The 13,809-nt window shown below is 48.1% G+C and overlaps 1 long non-coding RNA gene across 1 annotated transcript in view; it reads right to left on the reverse strand.

Annotated features, from left to right (window-relative positions):
• Nucleotides 1-2,384: 2,384 nt before the first annotated feature.
• LOC102479145 (uncharacterized) overlaps nt 2,385-13,809 on the reverse strand; it is a 23,742-nt gene continuing 12,317 nt past the window's right edge. The window contains exons 2-5 of the long non-coding RNA XR_336909.1: nt 7,920-8,049; nt 7,149-7,345; nt 5,326-5,524; nt 2,385-2,648 (exon numbers count right to left, since the gene is read on the reverse strand). This is a non-coding gene — a long non-coding RNA (uncharacterized LOC102479145). The remainder of the gene's footprint in view (nt 2,649-5,325; nt 5,525-7,148; nt 7,346-7,919; nt 8,050-13,809) is intronic.

The raw sequence follows: 13,809 nt of genomic DNA on the forward strand, positions 1-13,809 counted from the left end.
ATGGAAGAATCAATGCGTGAACAGGGTCGCACGGTGTTTAAAGTGTGCACAGTGGAGAGGGGAGTTTGGACTCAAAGCCATGGTGGCTAATGGGGGTGGAAGGTCTGGAGCTGGCCAAAAGAATGCTCTTTGAATTCTTTCAAGCCAGAGCCTGGCTTTGGGAGGGCTGGTAAAGGGACACTCTCTCCCCGGGACCGGCCTGAGGGACAAAGCTTGGCAGGAACCCCAGGGAACTTGCCAGCCAAGCTTCCCTGGTGGTGCAGAACTGAAAGAGGCACTCGCTCTACTTTTCACAGCATTCAAAAGCAGAACTGTCAAAAGCTGGCCCCCAAATGCTCGTATTATGTGGGAGAAAGTCTTGGGGAGAAAATGAGGAAGGAGGGGAATTATGCAATTGAAAACACGTACCAACCAGACAGAATAATAAAGCACAGACACAAAATTCTGCACTCGATGGGAATCGCATTTAGCCGTGTTTTGTGGTTTCAGAAAAAGGAGAGACTGACTCAGAGAGACAGATGGAGACACACGGGGTGAGGAGAAAGAGAGGGAGAAAGGGGAGAGACAGTCGGCAGCAACCAGCTGGACCTGCCCCCCAGGAGAGGCTCGATCTTCCCCTCATCCTGTCTGCCCTGAGTCTGGAGAGAGTCCCCAAGACCTAGGGCCTGACCTGGGTGAGGAGAAACCAGAAGACCTCCCCACTCCATCTGGGGGCTGGGGCTATTTTTTTCTATATTTTTCTGTATATTTCCTATGTTTCTAGTTGTTTTTTTTTTTTTTTTAATCACCCATGGAATATTCCTTAACAATGAAAAGGAACTAAAGGAACTTTTTTTTTTTTTGGAAGAGGTTTTTGCTATAGGGCGTGTGTGCTCTCCAGAATGATAGAGACAGAAAGTGAGAAATCACCCCCCAGGGAGGATGGCCACGCCACAATTCCTTCTCCTCCATTCTTCTCTCAGGATCTTGGGCACGCACACACAAGCCTGGCTTGAGTTTAAGCCACCGGATCCTGGACTCGAACCGCGGTCGACTACATGGGAGTCTAGCAACATAGCCATTATGCCAACTGCTGGTCCTAATAAAAAGGAACTTTTGATAGACACAGCAACTTGGGTGGCTCTCAGGCACTGGGCTGAGTAAAAAGTCAGTCACAAAAGATTACATATGGTGTGAGTTCATTGATGGAACATTCTAGAAATGACAAAACTGTGGAAGGCTGGAGCAGATTAGTAGTTGCCAGAGGTCACGGATGATGAGAGGGAAGGGATGACTGTGACCATGAAGGATGCCACAACTGAAATGCCCGTGGGGGTGCTTTCAGGCATCTACCCCCGGGCCAGAATAACACAGAGGTATACACACATATTGCACCAACATCAGTTTCCCAGTGTGCACACAGTTCTATCTCAGGAAAACAGGTGAAGGGTCATGAGACCACTCCATACTATTTTTGCTGTTGCCTATGAATCTATAATTATTTTCAACTAAAAAGCTACCCCTCAAAATTACCAAAAAAGAGATCATATACTATTCGTATAATCGAAGAGGCTATCCTAAAAAGGAAAATGCCACACGGATGAAAGCTAAAATACTCATGACAAAATGTCATGACCCAAAGGTTATGATCCACCCAGAAATCTTTACTTAAGGAAAAATCTGTCCCCAGAATAAAAGGCTGAACAGAAACCAACTGAGGGTTGGGAAGGAGGGTGACTAGGGAAGGGCATTCTGCCTTTTCTTGGCTGTGTGACTTTCCTCAGGGCACCGTGCCTGTCTGGGCACAGAGAGGAGCCCTACGGACTCGGGGAGCCGGCACTGGTGACACACACGCTGCTCCATAGACAGGACGTCCCCTCCTTCCTTCAGGCGGCCACCAGCCATGACAAGTGCCCTGCCCTCACCTGCTAGGTCAGGAAGGGACACTGCGCTGAAAGGGCCAGTGGGAGAATCCTTCACAGCCACCAAGTGTGCTGTAAGAGTTTGAGACCCATTAATAATAGTTGGGGGGAGATATTCATTTTCCTGAGAACGTCTTTCTGGAGTTATAGTACATTTATCTTTATGAGGAACCCTTTCTTTTTCTTTTTCTTTTTTTGCCGGTAGGGTACATGTGCTCACCAGAGAGAGAGAGAAAAGTGAGATATCATCCCCCAAGAGGGATGTCCACGCTGCTGTCCTTTCTCTTCCACTTCCTCTCAGGATTTTGGACACACATGCACACACACTCAGTAAGATTTTCAAGGCCCCAGGTCCAGGACTCAAACCCTGGTTGGCCATGTAGGAGTCCTGTGCCTTAACCATCATACCACCTGCTGTCCCCTCTTTATGAGTAACTTTTTTAAATTTTTATTTATTTTTTATTTATTTTTTTTTACCTTTTGAAGAAAGAGAGATGAGGGAAAGGGAGAGGGACAGAGACAGGTATTTGTTACAGAGTCGCACCCTGTCAGGATCCTCTGGCCCAGCCTCCCAATTAGCCAGAATTACAGGTGTGCACAACGACTCCCGGCGTGTTCAGGTCGGCCTGGGAACCAAACCTGGGTCTCCCGCGGGACTTGCAGTCTCCCCAGCAGTGGCACTACTTGAGCAGCACTGCAGCTGGGCCTTTAAGAGCCATCTTCAAGAGCATTACAAATGAGATCACACTGAAAGAAAAAAAAAAAAAAAAAAAAAAAGCTAAGGTTTTAAAACAGAAACAGACAAAAACCGCAATTCCTTTCCTTTTTATTTATTTATTTATTTTAGGTTTTTGCCATAGAGTGCATGCATTTGCCAGAGAGAGAAAGAGAGGGAAAATGAAAAATCACCACTCGGGGTGGATGGCCACACAGCAATCCCTTCTCCTCCATTCTCCTTCTGGGATTTTGGGCATGTGTGCACAAGCGCCCAGCATGATTTTCAAGCTGCCAGTCCAAAATTTGAACCATGGTCCACCACATGGGAATCCAGCACCTTAACCACCAAGCCACCTGCTGATCCCATCCATTAGTGTTTTTAAGTGGCAAAAGATGAAGACAAACCTTTCTGCAAAGGTAACTGTAAAACACTAAAGGCGCTGCCGGTTTGGAAATGCCATCGTCACTGTTCGCAGCAGGTCTCAGAGGTCGGTGGACATGCGTGGGCTGGCCCGAGGAGGCTGAGTTCTCAGGAGCAGCAGGGAAGCCCTGCACTGTCTGGACGGAGTTCTACTGCTTGAGACTCTGAGAACACTAGGCTGGAATCCAAGCCTTTCATTCACAGATGAGACTGAAAATGTGCCCCCAGTTCTCAGGGCCTGCAAGTGGCAGTGTAGGGTGTGCTTTTGAAAATACATCAGCGTGGGGAGTGAGGCTCGCTTTCAAAGTGGCGATGTAGCTCTTAGAACAGTAATAACATTTTAGTGACACTTCTCAGTGTACAAAATGCTTTTGTAGAGCTGTTTCCTTGGCTTCTCCCTCCTGCTGTAAGATTCCCTCCACCCAGGCCTCGCCGGGCGCCCAGAGGAAGGTCAGCCGTCTGCCGCTTGAGTTCCTCCGGTGACAGCAGCCCACGCCGTGTTGGACAGCTCCTGTCGTCAGCAAGCTCTCCCCGCCAGCCAGGTGTGATGTCTCTGACCCAGCCAATCAACCCCGCACACGGCCTGTCATTCCGCCGTTTCAATTCTACTTTTGTACATTCTCAAGATGAAAACATCTTTATGAGACCCTGTTGAAATGCAAATATGGCTGTGAACATCTACAGCCCCACGGAAGTGAAGACCTTTGAGGTGGAGCGTTGGCAGGAAGCCCCTTGATGGGATGACTTGGGAGGCCAGAGGCTGGGAGGACCAAACTGGCTTTCTGCAGGGGGTTCTTTGGTTGCTCAGGGCCTGTGTCTCCCTGAGGAATAAAACGGAAACATCCCGAAGGGCAGACACCTTCCTCTCGTAGCTTCACACCTGGCTACTGGAAACCATCCCATCCACAGTCACAGTGTCTCCCCTGGGGAGGTTCACAGGGTCCAAAACCTTCTGGCCGAGATGGAGTTACACATTCCCGCTTCCAGCCTGCCTCCCTTGCAATAAGTTCATGGGAGCGATATAAAAAGATAAATTCAACACCAGAATAGCCATGCCCAAAGTCAGGATAAACATCTGTGAGGACCAGAAATGCAGTGCAAACCCGAGGAGCTGCCTAACGTTGACGCCAGGGGTCTGACTCCAGAAGCAGGAGGAATAGCCAGGAGTCTGCCCTCCAGTCGTAAGGAGCTGCATGAGCCCCATGTGAGGTCAGTTCAGTGACTGGGCACGTGAATTCCCCATGCTTATCACAGGGTGAGAGCCTCGAGTCACCAGCATAAAACCAGACCCCAGACAGAGTCCCAGGAGTGCAGGGAGCAAACAAACCACTAAATAGGGTGATTACAGACAGGAAAAGAACCACTTTGGGCCAGCAGGTGGCATAGTGGTTAAGGCGCTGGATCTCACATGGCCGACCTACTTGAGAGTCACACTGGGTATGTGTGTATGCGTGCCCAAAATCCCTGGAGGAGAATGGTGGAGAAAGGATTGTCGTGTGGCAATCCCCCTTTGGGGACGATCTCTCACTTTTTCTCTCTGTCTCTCTCTGGTGAATGCACATGCCCTAGAGCAAAAATGTAAAAAGAAAGAAGAAAGAAATAGAGAGGGAGGGAGGGAGGAGAAAAAGATGCCAGAAATGTGTGCATGTGTACCCAAAATCCCAAGAGAAGAATGAAAGAAAAGGGATTGTGGTGTGGCCATCCCCCTTGAAGAATGATTTCTCACTTTCCCTCTCTCTGTCTCTCTGACAAGCACACACACCCTTTGGCAAAAATCTATATTAACAAAAATTAATCCCACCTTAAGAGGCTGTGAACTAAAATTCTGAAACACATGAGGAAAATGAATGTTGACAGACAGCCAGCAAAATAATTGGGAGAATAAATCCACTACAGAGAAGAGTGAAATAATAGAATATCTGAAAACAACTTCATAATAAATAGATTTAGGCTTTTCAAATAAAGTCAGGAATAACACTCATAAGAATAATAACGCATAGATTAAAAACAGGCAGAAACTAAATGACATTTAGAATCATCAGGACATTGAATCACATAAACATTTAAAAACATTGGGAATGAGAAATACAGTGATTGAAATAAATTGAGGAGACCGTAAGTCTAGACTGGCTATGGTAGAAGATAGGATTAATAATTTGGAAGAGAGTGCACTGCTGGTGGGAGTGTAAATTGGTACAACCACTGTGGAAAACAGTATGGAGTTTCCTCAAAAATCTAAAATTACAATTACTATATGGCTCAGCAATCCTAATACTGGGTACATACCCAAAAGACAGGAACTCACTCAGCTGGAGAGACAGTACCTCTGTGTTCACTGCAGCATGATACACAATAGCTAAGTCAGGGAAGCAACCGAAGTGTCCAACAACCGAGGAGTGGATTGGGAAGACATGGTACATACACGATGGGAGACCACGCAGCCATCAAGAACAGCATCCCATCATTGGACACAAAGTGGATGGACCTAGAAGACAGAATGGCAAGTGAAAGAAGCCAGACTATGGAAGACAAATACCGTATGTCCCTGCTTAACATACACTGAACATCTGTACCCTGTGGTGGAAACTGAATGACTCAAAGCGTAGAGACAGAGACACCAATGAGAGATACTGAGAGAGGTGTGGGGGAGGTGGGAAGTTCATGAGAAAATTTGTAACGAATGTGAAAATGCAGGTACATAAGGGGAAGGGTCTACAGGACGGCACATCACAGCAGAATAAAAATATGGACAATTTAATACATATTTCAAAGCAAGACCCAGAACCGTTAGCCAATGTGCAGAACGTAACATAATGTGCAGTGCTGAAGAAGATGAACATGGGTATATGCTTGATTACTGTACCCTGTATGCACGCCTTTAAAAACATTCTGAGGGCCAGCAGGTGGTGTGGTGGTGAAGGCTCTGAATCCCACATGGCTGACCACAGTTCAAGTCCCAGACCTGGCAGCTTGAAAAATCACACCAGGCATGCATGCATATGTGCCCCAAACCCCTGGAGGAGAATGGAGGAGAAGAGATTGCAGTGTGGCCATCTCCCCTCGGGGGTGATTTCTCACTTTCCCTCTCTCTGTCTCTCTGTCAAGTATACATACCCTATGACAAAAACCTAAAAAAAAAAAAAAGATTCTGAATCCCACAAAGATGTACATAGATTACGTGTACATGAAAGTTATCATGAAGCATGAAAAGTTATCATTAAAATGAACATATATCTAAAAGATTAATTTAAAAAATCTAAAAAACAAACTATGTTAATGAAAAATAAGAATTTGCAAGAAAAAAATGACTTCACCAAGGATAAAGCAAGAGATAAAGAGGTAAGTTATGGGAGAGAGCGGTGTGGGAATTAGAGGCGGTTCCACCGTGACAGACAGCCCTGCGGACACAGCCGGTGCCCAGCCTGCGTGCCCTTGGCCAATCCCAGCAGTCTCGGCGGACAGCTCTGTATGGATGACAGCTTCATCTTGGGTGAAATCAATTAGCAAACGCTACAAATCAGGACTCCTGACCTCTGAGAGCCGGCTGTTAAACGTTTACCAGCACATCAATGCTCGTAGAGGTGATGCGAAATGCAAGCTTCGTTCTAATTGGAATAAGGAAGCCTTGGGAGGGTTTTGAACTGGAGAATGTGATGTGGTTTCATTCTCACATGATTATTGGCGTGAATAGCCCCTGGGGTGCAAGAGGGAAGAAGGGAAAATGGATTAGGAGACTACTGCAGTGGACCAGGTGACAAAGAGGTGGGGAACGGCCCTAGGGAGAAGAGTCCGTTTTTTTGTTTGTTTGTTCTTAAGAGTTTTCTTTGCTATAGGGCACGTGTGCGCTCACCAGAAAGACAGAGAGAGACAGAGAGACAGAAAGCGAGAAATCACCCCCCAGGGGAGATGGCCACGCCCCAATCCCTTCTCCTCCATTCTCCTCTCGGGATCTTGGGCACGCGCGCACAGGCAGCCAGCGTGAGTTTAAGCCTGGAACTCGAACCACAGTCAACTACATGGGACTCCAGCGACTAGCCATTACGCCAACTGCTGGTCCCGAGGAGTCAGTTTTAATGCCATGTTGTACTTTCTAGTATGTCCTCACTTACATCCTGGTCGGCCTCCGCTGATAGAGTGACTCCACTGGCTGGAGGGAACATACTTTCCTGGAAAGAGCATGCAGTTTCAATCAGTGGCCTTGGTTCCACGGCTCAGCAGTATCCCTTGGGAGAAGTATTTAACCTCTCGGAGTCACAATGCCTTGGGTGTAAAACTGAGAGAATAGCTGAAAGAGCGGCTGTGAAGACTAAATGAGGAAAGGAGTGTGAAATTCCCTCTCGTCCTTCCTTCCTGGGGCAGAGCGTCCTGACCTTCAGTCCCTGCTGATCCCTCCCTCCATCGATCAGTGTCCTAGAAGTAACAAGGGTGGATTCCCTGGGCTGGTTACTGGGCCCTCTCCATTCCCGGATGTGCCACCAGCACCACCTAGTGGCCAGTCTGTGTTCCAGCAGGCCTCTCTTCCCTGAAGACTTTCTGGATCCTCAAGGTTAAAGACTGCATTGCCAGATGTGACCCAGGGCACACCAACCTCCTGAGGTTCCCTGTCTGAGCTGCCAACAGGGCCTGCTCTCTGCTGCCCCAGCCCTCCCCTGCATGTCAGTCTTGTCTCCGCATCCAGATTGTAGAGGCAGACCCGTCTGTCTCCAGGATCCACTCCCTTTTCTCTGTGCCAGGAGTGCTAACGTAAGCCTTAAGGTAATTATTGGGTCCTCAGAAAAGTCATGATGCATAGAAAAATACGTCATGACTTCTCTGTTGACCCCGTACAGCCTTATTCTGTGTCTGGAGAAACTGAGGCCAAGACAGAGAAAGCAACTCACTTAAGGTCACTGGGTAGGCAGCTGTGGTCAGATTCGATCCCAGGGCTTTTCTCTGCAAGTCCAAGGCATTGTCCAGAAAAACCCAGCACAAGCTGAAGGCGTGCAGGTGGCTGTCGTATTTGCTGGGCTCCTTCAAAGAGGAGAAGTGAATACTGAACAGGAAGGAGTCAGGAGGCCCACATGGAGGGTCAAGGTCTGTTATTAAAAACTTGCTGAGTGGGACCAGCAGTTAGCATAATGGCTATGTCGCTGGACTCCCATGTAGTCAACCGTGGTTTGAGTCCCGGACCCGGTGGCTTAGAACTCACGCCGGATGCGTGTGCGTGTGTGCCCAAGATTCTGAGAGGAGAATGGAGGAGAAGGGATTGCGGTGTGGCCATCTCTCCTGGGGGGTGATTTCTCGCTTTCTATCTCTCTGTCTCTGTCTGTCTGGCGAGCACATGCTCCCTATAGCAAAAACCTCCCCCCCCAAAAAAAATTGCTGAGTAACCTGGGGAGGATCCATGTCCCTCTGTGGTCTTCACTATCCTCATGAGTAAAGCAAAGCGATCAGACCAGAAGGTCCCAGAGCTCCCTCAAGTCCTGACATTAAACCGCTGCAAACTAAGAAGGCTGTGGATAGGGCCCAAGGCTTTGGGCTCTGAGGCCACACCTAGGTGAGTCCCAGCTTTGCCACTCAGCAGTGGTAAGACAGTGACCAAGTTATTTGTCGGCCTCCATCCCTAGTCTATAAAATTAGGATAGTGAGAGTCCTCACCTGCCTACCTCAGGATTGTTGAATTATCTATTAGAACTTCTTAAACTGTGCTTGGGAGGCCAGTATAGTGGTTAAGGTACTGGACTTTCACACGGCCAATGGTGGTTCAAGTCCCCTGGACTTGGAGGTTTGAAACATACTGGGTGCATGTGTGTACATGCCCAAAATTCTAAGAGGAGAATAGAGAAGGGACTGCAAGCATGATTTCTCACTTTCTGTCTCTGTGTCTCCAGTGAGCGCACGCAACCTATAGCAAAAATCTCTAAAAACAAACATACAGACTGCGCTTGGGGAGTCACTAGGTGGCGCAGTGGTTGAGGCGCTGGTCTCCCACATGGCTGACCATGGCTCAAGTCCCAGATGCAGCAGCTTGAGATTCACACTGGGCATGTGTGTGCCCAAAATCCTGAGAGAAGAATGGAGAAGGGATTGCAGGGTGCCCATCCTCCCATGGGAAGTAATTTCTTGCTGTCTCTTTGTCTCATGTGACCTATAGAAAAAAATCTTCTCAAAAACAAAACAAAAAACTGCTTGATACAAAGTAGGTGATAATTTTTTAAAAATTTGTCAGAGGGCATGTGTGCTAGCCAGAGAGAAACAGAAAGAGAGAGAGAAAAAAAAAGAAAGAGAAAGCACACCCCCTCTCCCCCCAATAAGGGATGGTCACACTGCAGTCGGTTTTCCTCCATTTCCCTCTCCTTTTAGGATTTTGGGCACACAAGCACATGTGCCCAGTGTGTTTTTTTCGGTTTGTGTGTGTGTGTGTGTGTGTTTGTTTTCTTTTTCTTTTTTTGGAAAGATTTTTGCTATTGGGCTCGTGTGCTCGCCGGAAAGACAGAGAGACCGAGAGATAGAAAGCGAGAAATCACCCCCTGGGGGGATGGCCACACCACAATCCCTTCTCCTCCATTCTCCTCTCAGGATCTTGGGCATGCACACACATGCGCCCAGCGTGAGTTTTAAGTCACTGTGTCCGGGACTCGAACCGCGGTCGACTACATGGGAGTCCAGCGACATAGCCATTACGCTAACTGCTGGTACCCCCAGTGTGTTTTTCAAGCCACCAGGTCAGGTGCTCAAACCGTGTGGCTGCCTATATGAGATGAAGCTTCCTCGACCACCGGGCCATGGGCTAGCTCCGTATATTTAAAAATATTGATCCTACCTGATGTCTAATTCTTTATGTCGTACCACTGAGTCAGATCACCTGAAAGTCTGTACCACCGAGCCAGGTCCCATGAAAGTCTGTGCATTACACACAGAGCTGTCTACTGGTTCATTTCTGTGCCCTCTAGGACACAGTCATTACAGATGGTCACAGATGAGGCAATATTTAATGTCACATCTGACACACAAGTTTCCTTGTAGGGTCACCTGGATTTCAACTTACATAAGACCTGACATTCTTAGACAAAGGGAAGCCCGAAGAACGTTATTGTATCCTAAAGTCTATCATTCAAGATAGTACGGAGGGCCAACCACATAGCTCAGTGGTTAAGGGAGCCAGATCTCACATGGCTGACCACGGTTCGAATCCCAGACCTATCAGCCTACAAAACATGCCAAATGTGTGTGTGTCTGTGTGTGTGTGTGTGTGTGTGTGTCCCCAAAATCCTGACAGAAAAGAGGAATGGAGGAAAAAAGATTGCAGCATGACCATGCCCCATTAGGCAGAGGGAGAGAGAGGTGCTTTCTCTCTCTTCCTGGTGAATATACACACACTCTGGCAATCTTATTTATTTTTTCAAGAGCATGGAAATTAAAGGCCTGGATCCTAAACAAGGCCATTCTGGGTCTTAGTCTTCCCATTTGTAAAAGTAGGGATTGGACTAACTGAATATTTACAAAAGCCCCTATTATGGGACACACACCATGATACATGTTCTTCTTTTTAAAAAAAAATGATTTTATTATTATTATTATTATTATTTTAATTTGAGCAGAGAGAAACAAAGGGAAAGGGAGAAAGCATTCTGCCAGGTCCAGGACTCAAACGGCAGTCGGCCACGTGGGCGTCCAGCACCTTAACCACCACGTAACCTGTGGCCCTGACAGACCTTCACGTAGCTAAGACAGAGAGCAGCGTATACTGCCGAGGGACAAGGAACAGTGTGCTGGCTGTTTGCTCTCGTTTGGGTGGTCGATGGCTGGAGCCAAGGCTGGGCAGTGGGCCGGTGCCTCCACTCACTCCTATTCTTTGGGATCTCCTCCTACACAGGCAGATAGGGGGGCTGAAACCCTGCTGTGTGATGGGACAAATTCACTCATTCACTCGACACGTTTCTCACAGACCTTCTAAGTTAGGGGGCTCTTAAATGCTGAGGAGAAGAAACTGAGAGCCCAAGGCAGGGAAACGACTTGTTCTGAGTCGCATGGGAAGTTACTGGCAGGTCTGGGATGAAGAACTGAGGTGCCCACCTTCCCACCCAGCCCAAACCACTGTGCCAGTGGAAAGCAGCTCGTGCCCAGCCAGGGGGCCCAGCACTCGCTTTCAGTGGTCAAGGCCGTGGGCGACGGGCCAGTCCTGCCAGGAATGACGATCTCTTCCAGGGAGCAAAGGGGATTCGGGGTGTCCCTTGGACTCCTGAGGGACTCCTCCTTCATATCACCTCTCTCTTTTTATTTGTATGTTTTAAACTGGGTGGACTTGGAAAGCCACTCATCTTCCAGAGTCAGTCTCTTGTATAAAAGATTTCTCATGAAGTTGCAAGAGTTAGATGAGAGGGCATGTGTGATTGTGCCTAATAGACACCAGTAAACGTCGCGGGAGTGAGAAAGAAAACAGCGGCCCTGTCGCGGTGAGCGGTCTGCTGGCCCGGCACTCATGGACAGGCCGCGGCGTTCTCCAACTGAACATAAACACGTCTTGGAACGCCAGAACCAGACGAGCCAATACCGTGAGACAGAAAAATCCCACCCCGTAGCCCCGTCAAATACAGGCAAGAGCAGGAACAGCGTGCGAAATCCCACAAGTGACCCAACACCCCCCTCTCCTGGGCAACATGGGACTGGTGATCTTTTTTTTTTTTTTTAAACCACTTACAGCCCTCGCCTTGCTCCAGTCCCCCCTCTTAGATACGAATTTCCGAGACACCTAATCACTGAATCCCCTGCTTCCTGCGAGTCCTACTTATAACAAGCCACTCCTAATAGCCCTTCCCAAGATGTCCCGTGATTCCCCCAGGTGTGCCACAGCCTTGGAGCAGCATGAAACGGACCTCGCTTTGCTTAGCTATGACTAGGCTACTGGTGGTCTTTGCTGTGGGCCGTTAACAGTGGAAGTTCAGGTCGCATGATGGAATCATGAAGGGCTATACGCATGCACACTTGTATGAATGTGTGTGCAGACAGACATACACGTGCATGAATGTATATTATATGTACAGGTATTTATGTACGTGTGTACATGTGTGTGTCTGAGATATACATTTGTATGTATATCCCATGTATATGTGACTGTGTGCATCTAGGTGTGTGTGTATATACATATATATAATTTATCAGAAAGTTCTTTCCTTCCTATCACACAGTGTATGTGACTTACCACTCTGCTTATAAATAGAGCTGACCCCGCAGTCTAACGAGGTTCTGCTAGAACTTGGGAAATAACCATCAGAGATGAAGATAAACGTGCAGGAATCTGGCCACATGCCAGTCTTCGTCTCGTCTGCCGCTCACAGCTGCTCTGTGGGGAGGGTACGGTATTTCCTCCCTCTGTTTAAGGATAGGAAAACTAAGGCCTTTGGAAGTTTGCTAAGGGTCTGGGTCAGGATTTGGAACAGGACCGACTCTAATGCCCCCGGTCTATCCACCTTGCCTGTGAGCTCCTCCACCCTCCTTAAGGGGGTAAGGATGGGCAGAGCAGGGCCTGCTCTTCCTCCTTATGCCTGCCTGCCCTGGCAACCTGACCCCTCTGCCAGCCTCCTCAGCCCCATGGCATCAGGCCGAATGACTTGCCCTGGGGAAAGCACTGTCCATTCAAGATCAGAAGCCCTGTATGAATCCTCAGTTTACAAGTGGGAGAACTGAGGCCCCGGGAGCAAGCCCTGGCTCCTGTCTGGGCTTCCTGCAAAGGCTGGGGGGGCTGACTTCTACCCGCTGCCGGGGCCAGTGGTGGTATCTCCCCCAGCTGTGTTAACTCATGCCCTGTGGGTGGCTTCTGGTCAGCCATGATGGACCGATGCCCTGGATAGACTGGCAAATGCTACAAATCAGGCATTTGGGAGTTTTTTACGTTTCTTCCCCCAGATAGCCAGCTGCCAAATATTCACCCACATGCTACTAGCTTCCCTTCACCCATAAGGGAAAGGAATGATAAACATTAGTGAAGGGTATATTTGGGGACAACTGCCATCAGAGTGCAAGAACACTGAACCCAGCCTGACTGGGCTGCGACTTTATCAGTAACATCTGTGTGGCCCGTTACGTATTCGAGTCGCAGGAATGTAAGGTCTTGCGGAAATTGTTTCCTGAAAAAGGCCTTGACCGACACAAGAAGAGTTCTGCTTCTCCTATGACATTAGGTTCTTACACAGGGAGGGTTGTTAGAAAGACGCGAAGTTAGTTTGGTTGAAGCAAGTCTATCGGGCCAGCTGGCCCTGTCGAGAGACTACCACAGCCTCCTGCTGAGCTGAGACACCAACAAGGTTAATGAGAATATTTCTTTCAAAGCAGATGTCTCTAGAAGCTCACTGCAAGTCAAGGAAAGGCTAGCTCGATCCCCGCCCAATTATGTTCTCCTCTGCAGGTCCCCAGCACGTCATTCCATTCGATAAATCTTTACTGACTGACTGAACAAAATTGGATGGTCATTCAACAGTAGTGATTGATGTATAGCAAAGTCTGGGCCTATCCTAAGAGTTCAGGTGACAGCAATGAATAAGAAAAACAATAGGGTATGAACAATTAAAAGCATGCGGGCTTTGGGGTCAAAAAGGCTGATTCAAAGCCAGACTTAGCTATTTACTTACTATATAATATATATTTTTTAATTTTAAAAGAATCATTTATTGGGAACCAGCAGTTAGCGTAATGGCTATGTCGCTGGACTCCCACGTAGTCGACCACGGTTCGTGTCCCGGACCCGGTGGCTTAAAACTCATGCCGGGCGCGTGTGCGTGCGTCCCCAAGATC

The sequence above is a fragment of the Tupaia chinensis genome, unplaced genomic scaffold (assembly GCF_000334495.1).
Source record: "Tupaia chinensis unplaced genomic scaffold, TupChi_1.0 Scaffold143758_1, whole genome shotgun sequence".
In the NCBI taxonomy this organism is placed as follows: domain Eukaryota; kingdom Metazoa; phylum Chordata; class Mammalia; order Scandentia; family Tupaiidae; genus Tupaia; species Tupaia belangeri.